Below are 15311 nucleotides of genomic sequence, written 5' to 3'. Positions count from 1 at the left end.
AGAAGAAGAAGAAGAAGAAGAAGAAGAAGAAGAAGAAGAAGAAGAAGAAGAAGAAGAAGAAGAAGAAGAAGCAGCAGCTAGAGCTAATGGGCCAAACAATGATTTAAATAATATAGTTTCTGTGTGATTATTTCTAGAGTCTGGGCAGACAAGAAGCAAACAAGCAGCCTCCTACAATAGTCCCTAACTTGGTGTCCCTGAGAAAGAGATGCTCCTGGCAGCCAACAGGCACCACCAGGCTGAATGAAAGGAGCAGTTTCCAGGTTCTCTAGTTTCTGCCCACAAATGTGGCATATACTGAGATGCTAATACATTTGAAACTGGCCACAGACTATTTCTCTGCCTTAGGGTAGTGGATGATTAAGCTGCATTCAAAGGCAGACACTGCATTTTCTCGGTGCCCTTTAGTTTTCATAGCTGTTATCCAGGAAATCCTTAAAGAACCTGCCTGCTCCCGTCTGAAAATGTACCACCTTGTAAACACAGCCTGTCTAGTACTCAGAAAGCGTTCCTTACCTTTGCTGTGCCATTCACTTTTAAATTAAAGTGTCAGGTGATAGCAGATAAAGCTTCTTTCTTCTTCAGTGTCCTTGTCACTTGGGCTAGTTCAAGCTCTCATTCCTGCCAGTTTACGAGAGCCGCCTTCTGTCTGCCCTCAACGGTAACCTTCTCTCTGATGCGAATCTTGTCTATCTGACTTGAAGCTTATGCTCTTTTCATTACACAACACTGTCTTCGCTGGCCTTCCTAGTCTGCTCCTCTGATGTCATCCTGGAGAGAGTACACCTCAGAGCAATGCCCTTTGCCACCAACCAATGCTCTCTAAGAATCCACCCCCCCACACACACACCCAGTTTCCTTCCTTTACAAACGATGCTGAACATAGATAAAACTTAGAAGCCTATATGTTGGCACACCTCCTATAGTGTGTGGCACACAGCAAATACTTAATTCGTGTGTGCTTTCAAAAAGCAAAATGCCGTAATTTATACATGATAATTATCTTAAATAGCCACAGCATGCACAACACAGAGAAAGCAAATTATGGAATTGACTCACAGTACAGAGAAAACAAATTATGGGCATGACTGGGTAAACTGTAGTGGGCCTTGCCGGGCTGGTGCATGTTAGGAGGATACACAAGCAACATTGCCAGTAAAGGACAGTGGATGTCCTACAAACTAATGGACTTTGTAGTCAACTGCAGATTTAAAAGAAAGAAGGGTTGAAAGCTACCCAGGCTGATGAAAAGGAAGCAGTCACGTCACAAAGCATGGTCAGCAGTCCTGTGGTGCACACAGTAAGCTACAGACGACAAAGGAATGTCAATAATTTGCTGGCTCCGCTCACTTCTCATCACCTGCTCATTCAGAGGGCCCATGCACTTTGGGTTCTTAAGAACAACCTTACATGTATTCACAGATTTTTAATTTGTGACTTGGGGGGTGTTGTTGGAAAGGCATCTTTGAGGCTTAACTGTGAACAGCTAAGATCTGCTAATGCAAGCTTTGGGTAGACTAAGACACAGCTTCTCCGCCCCCCCCACCTCACCCCCACCACCAGTGGTACAAAGTGGGTGATGAAGACAGTGGGCTGAGGGAGGGAAGCTGCATTGTGAGGTGTCCATGGCAAATGGAGCTTCAGAGAGGTTACTCTCTGCTCAGTGTCACTAGGGCATGGAGTGTTGATTCTTGGCCTCAGTGACTTGTGCACCATGCAGGATGACTCAGTTTCCGGATGCAAACAGAAAACTGTGCCCTGATTTGCTACACCCACTGACACAACAAAAACAACATAAGCAACTAAAGGAAAGTGAAAAGCAAGCTACACTTACATAATATGCTTCCAACCTCACTTGAAATATTGCTCCATGTCAAAATTCCGAGTTATAAAGTTGATTGTAATTTTTATATTGTCCACCCTAATTCTGGGCCACACTTATCTTAGCCAAAAGACTGTGAAGCAATAACTGTGGGCTGGGAAATCTGACAACTCAAAGGGCATCTCTTCCCACCCCATCTTCCCTCCTGTCTCCTCCTCCTGTGGCTTTTACTGATTCACCCTCATCTTGTCTCCCTGTCTCTTTGTCTTTATCATTCTTGGCCTCTTGTACTTAGATTTGAGATAAAGTTTATTTAAGCACAAAGTATACAAAATAGGTCCACTTTAAGCATGGATTTTGGCACGTTTTGACAAATGTGTATGCTATTTAACAATACAATCAGATTCATTACATCCTGGTCACCCTCGAAAGTTACCCTGTGCTCCTTCCCAGGGAATTCCTGTATCTTTGACACAGATAACTATGGAGATGCTTTCTGCCACTGCAGATTGTATTTCTATCTTCTTGAATAGCTGGAATCAGAAGGGATGTTCTGATTTGCTTCTGCCACCTTACACTCCACATAATACATCTTTAGACCCATAAATGAGCGTTCATGTATTAGATTCAATCTTTTTTACTATTAATATATTGTGGTGTGACTTTCTGGGTTATATGGTAAGTTCATGTGTGTAAGAAATATCCAGCCTGTTTTGGGGACATGCTTTTAATTCCCTCTGGCAGTTTTGAACACTCCATTTACCTCCTAACTTTCTTTCCAAGTTCTCCATATTGCAATGTTAACCACACTATCAGACACATGCTGGCATCTTTGTTACCTCAATTTTATTGCCATATTAAGAATGTTGATATCTTGTGATGTGCTTACTGAACTGATCCTTGATTAATATTTTGTGTAGTATTCGATACATTATGAATGGGAAATGCTACCTACAGGTTCATGTGTGAAATGCATTATCTGCAGCTGTAGGCAGTATCTTGGAAGAGGATTGAGACTGTTAGTGGGTGGATACATAGGAGGAAGTAGATGATGGGAGTTGCACTTTTACAGACTGTATCTGTCCCCGATGGCTTCTGCTCATTCTGCTCTCTGGCTACAGTGAGGTGAGCAGATCTTTCCTTGGATGTTCTTCCTGCAGGATATGTGGTAGCCAGGTGACTATGGAAGAAAATCTCTAGGGTCGTGAGCCAAAACAAAGGTCTTCAACCATTTTTTTTTTCTCTTAATTATTAAAAAAAAAGCCTAGTGGACTCCTGGAGAAGTGGGGTCATAGATATGGGTAAACCTAACTGCATGGATCACTGGCCATAGAAAGAATTGTAAAAAGTCTGATAAAATGGGGTGCAGAATGCCTCAAATATTGTGAGCATAGCTTAATGGGTGACTCTGATAGAAGCTGAAGCTGACTATTCATGTACAACCACTCTTTGACGAATTGTACTGTGATCAACAATGCATAAGTAATATGTGTTAAAAGGTTGGATTAGCTAGAAACAAAATGTATTTATAAGGAAAAGTAGTGGGCTGATCCCATTCTGTGATATCTCTGTCTCTGTCTCTCTCTGTCTCTCTCTCACACACACACATACTATAACATAAATTAACAGCATTACTTTACAAATTTTATTCCCAACACTTTTCTCTATGTACCAAAATGGTTGAATTCTGTGGCTCTTGACGTAAATTTTTATGTGTAGCTTCAGTGTCATTGAATTTACAGAAGAAAAAAATAATTTGCTGTAAGATTCGAACTATGGCTAACTCTCATCAGATACGACATACATCCTATTTGGCCATCATAAGGGAAACTGGGTGGATCAATTCAACCTCACCAGCCTCGTGAGAATAGTCATTGTATATGCATGTAAGTCAAGGAGCAAAACTGAGGTCTCTATTTATAAAGCTCAACCCAACATCTATAACAAGTGTTACCTTGAAAAAGTGAGAAAATGCCCATAAGCTTACAAATGAATTATTTCAAAATGCCAGTTGTTTTAAGTAGTCACTTTTGGGCTAACCTTTATACGACATAATGCCTAGAGGTCTTTAATAGATGTTCAGTACTCACTCTATGAATTTAAATTTCTCTAATCTCTCTTATACCCCAAACTCACTGAACATATGATATAGTGTTTTACTAATTCCTTGTTACCACCTCACATTGGTTCCTAAGCTCAGGTCCCTAATTTTCTTAGCTCTACCATAATTCCTTCAATCTCTTCACAGAAACTCTCACTACTTCTAGAGGCCACAGGATAAAGTCACTGTGCATGATGGAACCCGACTACAGTCATGGGACTTGATAATCAGAGGTAGGATGATTTCAAGCTAGTGATCAGCCTGGAGTACATGTTGAAATCCTGCTTCAAACACAAAGCAATAAAAATAAAGTTTAAATAAATAAACAAATAAACTTGGTGTGATGGCACCTGTCTTTAATCTCAGAAGAAGCAGAGGGATCTGTGCAAGTTCAAAGCCACCCTGGTCTCCATACTAAGTCCAGCCCAACCACAGCTATATAATGAGACCCTGTCAAAAAAAAAAAGTTGAGAAAACTGAGATTAAGACTTGAGGCAACTTATTAACTTACTATTTAGAAACGTCAATGTAACTAAGAGCATGTCTTCCCACTGTTAGGGTTTTTTTTTTCTTTTAGTTTGTTTGTGTTGTATTTTATTTTGCTTTGTTTTGTTTTGTTTTACCACCTCTGACTTAGATTCACTGCCCACTTTTCCTTTTCATAATAAACATCAGTGACATTTCTGACAGCGAATCGCTAGATAGCTTTATGAGATTCATCTCCTTTGATCTGTAGAACATAAAGACTTCACAATATAAAATATCTAACTTGTATTCCACATTTTGCATAGGGAAAGTGAAGTTCAGGGAGGTGAAAGACCATGCTCATGTTTACATAGGTTTTCTGAGCCATGCATTTGAGCGTGAAAGACAGAGCATCATGACATGGAGAATATGTTGTCTTGTATAAAGACATAGGCAAGTGAATCTCGACAACAGAGAATCCATGCCATCAAGGAGGCTTCCAAAGAACAGTGGGCACTGAGGAAGAATGGAGCCTGCAGGGCCAAGGTCTGATTTTCCCCTCTATGTCAACATGATTTTCAGGGCAGCATTCTGCTTAGTTTTTGTCCTGATATATAGGTTGAACACTCAAACACTCCCAAGTTTGTATCAGGAAAAGTCATTCAAAGGAAAGATAAGGAGAGCCCACTGACAACATAGTAAAGGAGAGGAAACAGTTGAGGACCGCACGGGGTGAGTCGAGGCAGCCCTTTGCAGTGTCAAACTGTCTCTGCCATGGTCATCACGTCGTTTCCTTCGTTCCCACAAAAGTATAAGGTTGCATGTTACATAGAAAAGAAAAAAGTCAGAATTATGTCAAGAAAATACCCTTCCTCTCTTCAGGGGTTCTTTGTTTGGTGTTTTGACCAATATATTTTAAACAGGCATAAGAAGGTGTTTGAACTAGTCAAAATGAAAGGGCAGTGAGAGTCCCAAACACCAGGGCGTGGAGGTGATCTCACTCTGAAACTGACCATCTCATTGCAGCCCGTTTCTTCCGGAGCTCCCGGGAGCCTCCTCGTGCAGCCTCTTCACCCTGCGGTGGCACCTTCTGTCAAACGCTTCCCACGTTTGTCATCAAAATGTTTTGGCAGAAGCATCATCTTTAGGTTTTGACATAATTCCGAAGAGAGACTTTTTCAATTATTACTAATGGAACATTATGTTCCTCTTTGGGAACTTCTGCATGAATAAAAAGGGTCATTAATGACAGCTACTCTCAGGCGGAAACGTGAGTCAGTGCTTGGTGCAAGGTGCCTTTTTTAGAGCACCTGGTAATTTCCCACTCCTTCCCCACCTCTGCAACTCAAGCAGTCGGTTATCGAGGTGACTATTATAAAGTCGGGGTTATTGATTCTCTGCAGGTGAGTGCTATTTATTCCCCCAGCGTTTTGTTTCTCGTCTTACATAATAATGTCTCGCGCTCTTAGAATCCTTTTCATTCTCAAGTGATTTAGCAGTTTGGTTACTCTCTGGCATGTGCTGGAAGGAACCACACATGTGTGTAGTACCCCTGTGACTAGCCTTCATGTAGGGACGACAGACTCAAGCTATTGCAGCAGCATGTGAAAAAGGTCCACGTGTTCACAGTGTCCTGAGGGATGACCGCTGAACAATACTTAAGCCTCTGGAGTTGTCAAGTGAGCATCTGAGCCCAGCTAAGAGAAAGAGCAATCATTTTAAAGACTTGCTTAGTGAACCAACATGATGTTTCCAACCTCCAAGCCAACATTAAGTTAGACTTATGAAATTACAAAGTATTCAGCTGACTATTATGTCCCTGAGATGGATTAACTTACTGTTTACACCACTGACTCATAATCTCATTTCTCTAATGTACTTAAATATTCAAAAAAGGAAAAAGCATGTGGGTTAAGTGCACACATAACCTAGTAGTTAGAACACCTCATATTATAAGTTGATGACAACTATAGAAGTACAGGTCAAAAATGTGATTATAATAGGATAATACTGTACCAACTATATATAATCTTATAGAAAAAGCAGGACAGCTACAAATGTTGGTCATTTACCAGGAGTAACAACTTGTGTTTAATGTTTGATATGGCTCTTAATACACCAATAAAAAATATTACTTTGCCAAAATTGGCGATTGATCCTGAAAACAGTGGGCATGTTAGCTCACTGCAAGGAAGCTCGTGGGTCTCTTCCCCTTACTGTCTTCAATAGGAATTTTATAAAATGCATGCCTTTAATCTCAATACTCAGAAGGCAGAGGTGGGTGGATCTCTGTGAGGTCAGAGCCAACCTTGTCTACAGAGTGAGTTCTAGGACAGCCAAGCATACACAGAGAGACCCTGTCTCAGAAAAAAAAAAAATGTATAGGAGAACAAAAAGATAATTTGTCGTGTCTATAGTTCAGCTGCAATTTAAGCAGATAAAAGCATTCTGGGTAGTCGTGACTTTCTTAATAGGTATTAAAAAGACACAGAAATATCTTTCTGGCAAGAACTACAAAGACTGAAAGATAAGTCATGTCTAGAGATATAGAACGGTGCAGTTGATAACAACATAAACTTTGGAACAATGATTATGGAGTTAGGTGGCCTCACAGACACTATCTCATTCCCAGGAGAAGTTGCAGAAATTCCTCACTGGCTTTTCCAAAAGCACATGAGAGAAGTCACTAAGTATTTTGTCCAATAGTTGAGTATTACTAAGACCCAAACTACGCAAAACCCTAGAAAAACTGCAGGCCTGTAGCTCATCAAAATGTACATGAGAATCCTCAGTAAAATATTAGCAAACCAAATGCAGTAACATACAAAGAGAATTATACACCAAGAAGACCAACTGGGACTCATCCAAGGAATCCAAGTTTGGCAAGTTTCACATTTGGAAATAAATTAACATAACACAGTTGAATTGTTTCAGGCTGCCCCAACTCCGAGAGAGGATCCTATACCCATGCACAAACAAACAGCGCTGGGTGGACTCAGTAGACTTTACAAAAGAGAGCATGTGGTTGGGATGGATGGGGATGAATGATGAGGGGGATAGGAAGAATTAGATAGGGGATTTGATCAAAACACATATATGCACAATGAAGTTCTGAAATGATAAAAAAAAACAAGATTCACTTTTAAAAGTAAAAAAAATGACTTCTCTTCACAGATCTTGAAAGAAAAATAATATGACCTCAACAGGCATAGAAAAAATAATTTGATAAAAGTCCAACATTGTTTCAATGTTAAGAAACATTCAACACTCAAGAAATAGAACTTGTTCAACCTGATAAAGGAGATCTAAAACCCACAGTAAACAGCATGCTTTTTGGTAAGAGAATAGATGACTTGCATCAGAAACCAGACTGAGATCTCTTCTCTCACTAAGATAGTATACATTTTCCTGGAGGTTCCAGTCATGGAAACTGAGCAAAGATGAGAAACAATGGCATTCATGTTGAAAATTAAGAAATGAAAGTTATTCCTATTTTCTGATGATATGATATTAGTTAAAGAAAACCCTAAAACATGCATACACATGATTCCAACTAATTCATGAAGCAAGATGACAATATGCAATACTGATGTGCAAAAATCAATTGTATTCCAATACATCTAGAGCCAGAAATCTCAAACTGAAACTAAAAAACTAATTCCTTTTATCACAGCATTGAGACGAAATAAAATGTTTTAAAAATCCATTTAACAAAGTGATTATGACTTCTACACTGTGAAAAGCATGCAGCATTGTTGAAAGAAATTAAGGAATAAATAAATGAAGAGTCACCCCATGTTTGTGGAGCTGAATAATTAATACTGTTTAAATGAAAGGACTCTCTCAACTCATGTACAATCTCTATGTAATGGCTATCCAGATGGCTTCTTTGTAAACACAGGCGAGCCAATTCCACAACTCACAGAGAACTGTTAAGGACTTAGATATCCAAGTCACTCTTAACAAAGAACAGGACTGGAGAACTCACAGGTTTCAGCATCAAATTTACTACAATGTTATATCACTATTGAGATGTAACAGCTCCTGAGGAGCTGTTTTAAATGACCACACACAAACAAACAAGTAAATAAATTCTCCATTGAGTATGAATGACTAAGGCATGTTCCAGAACCCCCAAAACCATGATTCTTCCCACCATGACTGGCTATAAACTTCATACTGATCCTTCCCACCAAGACTGACTATACATTTCATACTGCACCTGTTCCTACCATAGATCCCACCAGTACCAATGACTGGATCCATTGCAGAGCCCTTTGCTAATCCAAGCCACTACCATTGGTCCTCCATTCAGAATCTATAGGCCAGAACACTCCTTTTAGATATGGAATATGTTATAATTCAAAGGCTTGTAAGATACTGCATTTCTTACTTGGCAGTAAACATGCATCATGAGGCGACTTGTCCTTTGCTTTTTGAAGGTGCAGGTATATGTGCATGCATGCACGAGTGCATGCTTGCATGTGTGTGTGTGTGCACATGGGTGTGTGTGGGGGGGGGTGTCTGGTTGTATTGTAGGCAAGTTCCTTCAGAGGACATAAGAGGTCATGTTTATTATTTCAATTCTGAACATGGGAGAAAAATTGTGTCTGAAGTTACTACTTAGTCTGTCCCTTGATGACAAATTGAATTCCACCATCCAAAGACCCAATGTGAGAATTATCTCTACTGTCAAATAAATCATTCTCAGGCACAAACAGGGACATGTGAAGATGAGTGTTGGTGAGAGCTATAGTCATGGCAGTTCACTGTGTAAAAGATTTTTTTCTAGGACTCTATCTGTTACCTGGTCACTATAAGTTCATGCCCTAAGAGAAGGTCAATGTAACTCTTTAGGTGCCCTGGTACCAACAAACACACTCTATACTCAGTAGTCTTAGAAATTTCTGCACAGTTGTCTCTGTAGGTTCCCCCATCTTGGGAAAATGTCTATGGGTCCATTCTTGGAAGAAGGATGCGAAACCAAGACAGCATTTCCTTGCCATAGAGTTGCAAGACTTTCCACTAGGAAGCCAGACTTCCCTGATCACAGTGGCTTTCACATCTGAAAACTGATGTTGACTCAAAAGCTGAATAGGAAAAAGGTAGTTTTATTTCTGTTTATGTGCATATATTTGCGCACATGCACACATACATGGATGCCTGTGGAAAAGGAGGCTTCAGATGCCCTGTGACTGGACTTACAGGCAGCTGTGAGCCACTTAGTATAGGTCCTAGGAATCGAACTTGGGTCATTTTGGCAGATAGCCCAAGCTAATACTCTGGTGTTGAAGAGGAGCTGGGTTTAGCTCCTAAGAGGAAGACCTGCCTCTTTCGTGGGGAAGTCTCTGCAATAACATCAGAGAAATATTACTTCTTGCTCCTGAGCGTGGAGATGTTGTTTTGAGAACCAAAATTTGGTGGTTTCAATAGGAAAGGCCCTCTCAGAGACTCGTGTTTAAATACTTGGTTCATAGAGAGTGGCACTATTAAGAGGTGTGGTCTTGTTAGACTAAATAGGACTTTGTTGGAGGAAGTATGTCACCAGTGGATGGGCTTTGAGGTCTTAGAAGCTCAAGCCAGGAAGTTGCCTGCCTTCTTCTCCAGCACCATGTTTGCCTGTGTGACCCCATGATCTCTCCCCCCAAATGATGATAATGGACTAAACCTCTGGAACTGTAAGCACCCCCAATTAAATGTTTTCCTTCATAAAAAATTGTCATGGTCATGGTGTCTTCTTCACAGCAATAAAACCCAAACTAAGACAAAGGTCCTCAGCAATGTCCAACAAAATGTTCCCATCTTGGGACTTTGTGTCACAGGTCTTCCAAAAGTAGGTCCCAACTTCAACAGAACAGACCTATTTAGTCCATTTGTCAGGTCCCTCCGAACATCAGCAGATCCTGAGTCCACTGTCTCGCTGCATAAGGTTATGGAATGAATCTTCATAAATCACTCTTAGCCTTTGACAGTATACACTGCCTACTTAATGTCCATTTTCAGCGCATAAGTTCAACTTAGTCACAGCCAGTCAGCATGACTCTCCTTAACATTGCTCTCTCCACACTTTCAAATGAGCAACTTGACAAGGACACTCTGTCTAACCAGTACTTTTATTTACCTAAACAGACGAAATGGATATTAGTTGAGTTGCCACGTTAACCTAATACTGTCCACTTCTCACCTACTCAGGATGGGTTTTTCCTTTCTCCCTGAACAGAGAGTAAACCTTCCCAATGATGCAACCCTTTAATTCAGTTCCTTATGTTATGGTGACCCCAGCCATAAAATTATTTTTATTGCTACATCATGACTGTAATTATGCTATTGTTATGAATCACATTGTAAGTATCTGTGTTTTTTGAAGGTCTTAGGCAATCTCTATAAAAGGGTCTTTCCACCCCAAAAGGGTCATGACCCACTACATAAGAACTACTGATCTAGAGCCTCCTTGGTACCTACTTTCATCAATCTGGGTCCTGCAAGAAGGATGGGATGGGAGGTTTAAAGCCTTTATTGAAGGAAGCACCTATGAACAATAAAAGAAGGAATGAAGACCCAATATGTGACAAGAAACACCTGCAGATGGAGAGAGAGGAGCCAATACAAAAGACTTGTTGGGTAAAGAAGTTCTTGAGAGCGTAGTACAGAACCATCAGCCTGGGCTGTCCACCAAAGGAAGGGTCCAGAGGAATGGGCTGGTTCTAGTATCACTCCTTGCTCTGTCAGAAGCTGGGGCAGCTTCAGACAATATTCCAGGGGTTGCAGAGGAGCAGTAACTGAAGGAATCAATCAGCAATGCTTCTTGCAGCTAGTTCTTCTCAATGAAGATCCAACTGGGTATCTCCAAAGCTAGAGCACAATCCTTTTCTCCATGGTAAACATGCGAGAGCCCCATCAAGATGCCTACGGAACTGCTACCCATTTTCTCCCTACTGTCAGCTACACATCAAAGTCATGTTCACTCCGCATTTGGAAAGGCAGTCCTGGGTTTATACAGATGAATAAAATCACAGAGTTTATCCAAGTGCCTGTGAGGATATTGGCAAAGTTCTGGGTTGGAGGGCCAACTGAGATGGAGTATGGTGCTGGGTCCAGCTGCCAGGATCAGATAGACATGAGGGCCCCATGGGCAAGTCAATGGCTATCTTACTAATGCATGCCTCTGGTTAAAGTCAAAGGGTTATTCTATTACAAATCTTGCTGCTGCCAAACCAGGAACAAAAAGCTAGGACTGATAATGGCTACCGTCATCAGTCTTCCTCTGACTTCTTCTAAAACAGAAATGCAGAAAGAGCACCCCATGCCCAAGCTCCTCTCCTCCCAGTGACAGACTAGGCTGACTTATTAATAGCTACCAACAGGCAATCAGATGAAAAGGGACATTTCATCCTAATCCTCATCAGTTGGATGTCTTCCATCACTACTGTGCATCTCCAGTTCACAGGGTGTTAGTCTGGGTGCGGCACATGGGCCCCAGCCTCACAGAAGGAAAATGGCTCCTTATTCCAGGATGGCATTAGGCAGCCCTGATAGCGCCATGTGTTAATGACCTCATTAGATTAGAATCTGTGCTAGGGGGCTTAATTTAAAATGACTCTGATTATCTTCCAAGTCCTTATTATGAAGAGCTCTCAAGGGAATGGCCAAAGTCAGTTTGCCTGATGGAAAAGTGAGCAGCAGGAGATGGCGTCCCTTTCTTAGCAATCCCATGAGGCCACGGGCACCACAGGGATCCCAGGTTAAAGTCAGTTCTTAAAGTTATTGTACTGACATGGTCTCCATGACTCTTTGAGTACAAGTGACAAAAATAGTAATTAATTAAGCCAGAAAAGAGAAACCCAGGGACACAGACAGGCTTCAAACATGGTTGCATTACAGAAATCAATTTTTGTCCTTTCCATTCCTCATTCTTTTCTTCCTCCCTTCCTTCCCTCTTCCTTTTTTTTTATCTCCCCACCTCTTTTTCTCTTTCTCTGACCCCCCCCCATTCTTGCATAGAGTGACTGCAGCAGGCTAAGGAAAACATCATCTATACTTAAGACAATTATGGTGGCCAGGAAGAGGAAGCAGGAAGTTCTCGGTACTTAGGAGCTTAGACTGGGTCACCTTCTCAGCAGCTGAAACAAATGGGGAGAGTGGGTCCTGGCTGGACCACTCGGACTGAGAATGAATGGGGATGAAATCGTGAAAGAAGAAATAAATAACAAACAAGCAGTTTTCCCACTCGAGACAAGGTGATCGAATGGGAGACAATATTTACTGATCTCTAAAGTAGTCATCAAATGAGAGGTAGAAACAGTCTCACCTCTCAAAGAATTAGGGTCTAATGAGGAAAATCTTGCACATTTTATGACAATAGAATTCAATGAAGTTTAACAAGCTAAATGCATAGCTTTAGGCTCAGCAAAAGCTGGAGGGCTCTGTTGGAAAAGGAAATCCTGTCTGAGTGGTAATCCTCGGGGAGTTGAGCTGTGCATTATAAATTTGTTCAAGAAGCATCTTTTAAAAGGATAGACTTGTGCTAAGAAGTTAACACTCGGGAGGATGAGACGGAAGATGACAACAAGCTCAAGGCAGCCTGTCCCATCTAGCAAGACCCTATCTCAAAAACAGAAAATAAAACAAGCAGATTCCTCAGCCATAAAGTCCTAAGTGAATTCTGGTAGCTTCTTCTTTGAATTAAAGCAAATTTCAACCCTAACAATAACACAACGAGCTAGCATTTGTGAAATCCTCCTTTGTGCCCAGATGTGTCCCTTTGTGTGGACTTCATAGTTTCCACATATTTGCTCATGAAATATTTATGTCAATTCTTAGAGTTAGGTATTCTTATTGTCCGTAGCTTACAAATGAGGAAAGGAAATTTCCAGCTATTAAGTGAAGTGGCAAATACCCCGGAGCTAATAACAGATGAGGGGCCTTCAAGCCCATGGAGGCTGGCTAGGCAAGCCCTCTTAATCTTGATGCCACATAGCTGTTCTCAGCCTCGTTTGCATATATAAATGGAAATAATAATACTGTACTCACCCCACAGGAATTTTGTGGGAATTAGATAATGCCTGTGACACATGGAAGGTAACCACTGAGTAGAACAAGACATGCAGATGTGTGAAAGAATTAATGTCCTTTGGTATGATAAGAAAAAAACAATGAGTTTGAATTAAAAGGGTTTGGCAACATATCGTACATGTTCACTTTATTAGCTTACTAACTTTGGACAATTCACTTCTTCGAGTTTGTCTTCCTTTCATCTTCGAGGCTGAAGTTATGGAAATGTGAAAAAAAAAATGTATGTTAGTCCTAGGAAATGTTACCTAAAATAAAATAAAATAAGATGAGACCTTTTAAACTCAAATACAGTACATGAGACTCTGCCATGGTTGGACAGAGCAATGGAGGGCTTGCTTGAGGCTCATGTGATGACACTTGTACTCCAAAGCAAAGTATAATTGCTTGAGAACTCTGCTCTCATCCCAGCACTATCTATCTATCTGTCTGTCTGTCTGCCTACCTATCTGTATCCCTCTCTCTCATAAACTCTATGCCTGTGCATGCCTCTGAGTCTATCCCGTTTGTGCAATAGCCAGAGCTAAAACTCTGTGGTTTGTTCATTGCTTCTCTTCATTTTGTTTTTTTTTTTCTCTAAGTTAAGTAGGCTTTAAAATGGTCTCCTGTTTTGCTTGAATACATTTATGAATAGTTGAGGTAGTCTGTAGTAGAATTTGAAGGGGCTGAAAAGAAAATTAGGTCAATGCCCAGCTTTAGGACCTTAAAGAGTCCCACATCACCTTATCCTATCTTGTGACTGTGTAGTAAAACCCACAAGCTTTGCAGTGTCTTATATGGGATGGTGGGTATCACCGTTTTGGGTACTGTCCCCATAAAATACAGGGGACATATTTATATAGAAGAAAAAGTATGCAGTGCTCATTTGAAATTCCAATTTAAATGGGAGGCCAGTATTTTTATTTGATAAGGCTGACAACCATAATGTCCATGCAGCACAGAAGCCACTGGGACAATTTGTGTATACAAGAGACACATTGAATAAAATAGATGAAAAAAGTTCTTTGTTTCCAGAGCTTTGCAGCCATGTCACCATTGCATGCAGCCTAGTGATCAGGTCAGGACTGCAGTGTGTGACAAAGGCAGTCACCTCCAGACTGTTCTGTGTGAGGAGACCTAGGGTAGGAACTCTTCCACCATTTGTGCAGTGGATGAATTGGCAAAACTTGGTATCTTCTAAAAAAGTTCTGAAATTCTACAAAACACAGCCAGAAAGGAAGAAGAAAGATGAAAGGCCACAAAACAGTGGTGTAGAGATACAGAAAACATGAGTAAGCAAAAGCCAGGGAGAGGTAAGGACAGGAGAAGCAGAAGCAGTCATCCACTTTGAGCAGAGAGAGGCAGAAGCTGAGCCTTTAAATGCCAGAGTGTCCAGGGTCACTTCTAGCAAAGGCCTGAATTTTATTACACCCATCTTGCCTCTCTTAGAGAAAAGCATTTCTCAACTGATGTTGTGGGTTGCATCAGCCAAAAAGGTGGTGGCGATGGTAACAATGATGGTAAGGATGATGGCAACTGCAGTGACGATAGAAGAGTTGATGATGGTAAGGACTGTGGTAATATTGGTGGTGGTACCTACGGCAACGATGGTACTAATGATGGCAATGATAAATCTGATAATCATAGTGACAGTGGTGGTGGTGGTAACTATGGTGATGATGGTGCTAATGGTGGCAATGATGAATCAGATGATGACGGTGAGAGTGGTGGTTGGAGGATAGAGATGGCGAATTGGTGGGACAGTAGTAACAATGGTAGCAATGATAGTAGCGGTGGCAGTGACGTTGTAGTAGTGGTAGAGGGGCAGATGATGGTGGACAGTGACAGTGATGATGATGGTGATGCTGGTAGTCC

This window comes from Microtus ochrogaster, unplaced genomic scaffold, assembly GCF_000317375.1.
Source record: "Microtus ochrogaster isolate Prairie Vole_2 unplaced genomic scaffold, MicOch1.0 UNK75, whole genome shotgun sequence".
In the NCBI taxonomy this organism is placed as follows: Eukaryota; Metazoa; Chordata; class Mammalia; order Rodentia; family Cricetidae; genus Microtus; species Microtus ochrogaster.
This window is presented reverse-complemented; position numbering follows the sequence as displayed.